The following is a 3521-nucleotide window of genomic DNA, read 5'->3' as shown; positions in this document are numbered from 1 at the left end:
GGCCGGCCCCTCCTGGCCTCCCACAGACACAGCAAAGGGAGGCCTCCAGCCTGACTGAGGCCAGAGGGGGCCAAGCTGCAGCTGGGCGGTCAGAACAGAGCTACAGTCAGCGCTCCAGGTGTGGACAAGAGCTGCAAACAGGAGCCGCACGACTGGATGAGAGCATGGAAACAGGTGACTGTAGGCATGGCAGGATAGGGCACGATGAAGCAGATAGATAACTGCTAATGCTTTTGGGGGAGTCCCTGGGCGATGCAAATGGCTAAGCATTTGACTACGAACCAGAAGGTTCAGGGGTTGAACCCACCCAGAGGTGCCTCAGAAGACAGGCCTGGTGATGTGGTTCTGAAGGGTCACAGCCTTGAAAACCCTGTGGAGTGTTTCCACTCTGTACACAGAGGGTTGCTTTGCATGGGAATTGACTCAATGGCAACTAACATGAACAATGCTTTTGGGGCACTTGCTATGGGTCAGGCACTGTTTTGAGCACTTGATGTGCTCTTCCTGAAGCCGTACAACTGGGACTCCTACTCAGGAAATCTGGCTCTGGAGCTCGCATTCTTAACCACTAACCAAAAAAAAAAAAACCATTGCTGTCAAGTTGATTCCAACTCACAGTGACCCTGTGGGACAGAGTAGAACTGCCCCGTAGGGTTTCCAAGGAGCAGCTGGTGGATTTGAACTGCTGACCTTTTGGTTAGCAGCTGAGCTCGCCACCAGAGCCCCTCTTCCTATCAACCACTACACTGTGGGAAATGTAGAAAGAGTAACGTTTTAGACCTACAAAGCGTTAGACCTCTCCTTAACCTTTACGCTAAATGTCCTACTAAAATAAAAAGTAAAGGTTTTGGAGCCCTGCCAGGCCTGGTTTTGCTTTCTAGCTGTGTAATCTTTGTGTGTGTGCGTATAGTTTTGTGTCACCATGTTTGTGTAGTTTTTTTTTTTTTTTAACATTTTATTGTGCTTTAGGTGAAAGTTTACTTAAAAAATTGGTTTTCCAATCAATGACTCTTAGCTAATTGTTCCGTGGCATTGGTTGCACTCCCCACAATGTGTCAGCACTCTCCCCATTTCCTCCCTGGGTTCCCCATTTCCATTAGTCTGGTTTCCCTGTTGCCATCTTCCCCCACCCCATCCTTGACTTTGGGCAAATGTTGACCTTTTGGTCTTCTGTAGTTGATTGTTCTAAGGAGCACATTTTTCAAGGGTATTATTATTTACTTTATAGCCCCGTCTATTATTTGGCTGAAAGATGGCCTCTGTGTCTTCAGTTTCACATTAGAAGATTGTTTTATAGCAATAGTCTTCAGGGTTCCTTTAGTCTGTTTCAGACCAGTACGTCTGTTTTTTGTTTTCTAATTTGAATTTTGCCCTACATTTTTTACTCCTCCTAACCGGGACGTCTACTGTGATCCCGGTCTCTAGCTGTGTGATCTTGGGCACTTACTTAGACTCTCTGGGTCTCGATTTCCTCATTTGTTTGTAAATTTGAGAACAATATTTACCTCACAATGTTGTTGAGCGCCTCTCTGTGCCTTCTGTAAGACCCCTGGCTTTGGAGGCTCTCAAGACACTGCCCATTCTAGACCTGGATTTCCTCACCACCTCAGGGGTCTGTAGGTTGAGGTTCAAGGAGCCTGTCCCTCCCCACAGTGGGTGCACCACTGGGCTTCCAGTCTACATCCTCAGAAGTTCCCCAGGAGAGGGGTCCCACTTAACATACCCCAGTTTGATATCTGAGCAGACAGGTGTCCTGACAGCCGGGAAGGAGCTGACCCCTGAGGAAGCTGAGGTGCCAAGTGATCCTCACCTAGATCACAGACATTTCATGCTTCTTGGAACAGTCCTCCTCTCTTCATTAATTTATTCATTCATTTACTATTTAGCAATAGGCACCCACTATCTGCCAGGTATTATGGCAGGTTCTCAGGAGTAGTCATGGATCTCATCTAAAGGAGCCCAGAGACTCTGGACCATATTTAATTTCCCTGCTCATCTCCAGCCTGGGCCCATGGATCATAGAGTGTGCTCAGTAAACATCTACTCTAGGGAATGATGAGCGTACCCCTAAGAGATGGGCCATGAGAAAGCAACAAGGCTCTCCAAGTAGGTGCAAGCCAGGCTGGCCCTCCAAAGGCCTGGGCCATTATAATCTTTTGGGGTCTCTGTGGCCACAGTGCAGGGTAAGGATAACAAACCTGAAAGCCTTCAGGGGTCAGACAGTTCTCATAAACATCCAGAGTGGGCAAGGTGGGGATTATAGCAAACTGGAGCATGCCTGCCCCATAAAGATGGTATTTGCTACTTGGCTTCAGCCTATTGTTGCCAATGGAAATGTGACCCAGGGGTAGCTAGACCTTCTGATGTTTCAAGAGAAACTGGAAATATGGATTTTTATTTTAAATTTCCAAATTGGCTTCTAATTTTTTTTTTTTCACACAAAGCTCTGCCAGAGCCATACAGAACATGTCTGCCTGATGAATCCTGCCCAAAGGCTGCCATTTTGGGATCTCCAAGTAGGTCTGTGGAAACGGAAAGGTGCAGGGCTGTGCGTCTTGAGAAACCTGGGCTGTGAAGGTCTGAGGGACCTAGAATGCTGTCCTTCCTTGGATCCAGGGCTGTGCTACACACAAAGGAAGCCATAAAGAGCAAGGTGAAGCCACAGTGCTGCCCTCCAGGGGCTTCAAAGCAGCCAATGGTCAGGAAGGTGGCAGCAGAGACAGTGCAGAGCCTCCAGGGTTTAGGGTAGTAGAGAGCAAGGTGGACCTGAGCTTTGGGAGGTCTTCACCTGAGCTTCAAGAGAACTTTCCAGAAAATGAGGCTTGAGACTCTGAGCATGAGGGTGAGGATTCTGGAGGCAGAAGGTTCAGGGAGCTAGCTGCAGGAGCAAATAAAGTGGGTACAACCTATGCTGGAGACCCCAAAGAAAAGCCAGGGAGTTTACTTCCAAATGTTGTGGCAAAAGGCTCACTGGGAAGAGGCAGGGGTATATTTCCCCAGCATTCCCACACCCTGAGACCTGGCAATCCCTGTCTGTGCTTAGGAGGGAAGGCAAGCCAGGCAAATGGAACAAAGAGGCTTGGTGGTCATGACCCCCAACCTGGGAGTTAAGCAGGCTGGTGTACAAATCCCTGTTGTGTGAAGAGGGACAGACATGTAGAGGCTCTAAACCTGGCTTTCCTTCATGAATTTTTGTGTCATTCTTGAGCATGGGTCATGCTTATCTTCTCTACATTGTTCCAATTTGTTACATGTGCTGCCAAGGGTGCACTAAACCTCAGTTGCCTAATCTGTGAAATGACACAGTAATCATGCCTGCCTCCTGAGATTGGGGTGAGGATGAAATTAGCTCCTAAAGGTCGCACACTCAGTCTGATGCTGACCCCGGGGGCCCCAACGAGGGCTCTCAGATGCTTGCCTGTTTCTCTAAGTGATTTTTATCAGCAGGGTACTCTACCGGGGAGTTCTAGTTTGGATTCCCAAGTAGGGTAGAGAAAGAGCACCTGGAAGGTGAAGCTGGT

At 48.3% G+C, this 3521-nt stretch overlaps 1 non-coding gene across 1 annotated transcript; it reads right to left on the bottom strand.

Annotated features, from left to right (window-relative positions):
- Positions 1 to 3166: 3166 nt before the first annotated feature.
- LOC126084913 (U6 spliceosomal RNA) lies at positions 3167 to 3271 on the bottom strand. Its single transcript, XR_007519141.1, has one exon. It is a non-coding gene; the product is annotated as a U6 spliceosomal RNA (small nuclear RNA).
- Between the last annotated feature and the right edge of the window lie 250 nt (positions 3272 to 3521).

Source organism: Elephas maximus, chromosome 10 (assembly GCF_024166365.1).
Source record: "Elephas maximus indicus isolate mEleMax1 chromosome 10, mEleMax1 primary haplotype, whole genome shotgun sequence".
NCBI lineage: Eukaryota > Metazoa > Chordata > Mammalia > Proboscidea > Elephantidae > Elephas > Elephas maximus.
This window is presented reverse-complemented; position numbering and strand designations above follow the sequence as displayed.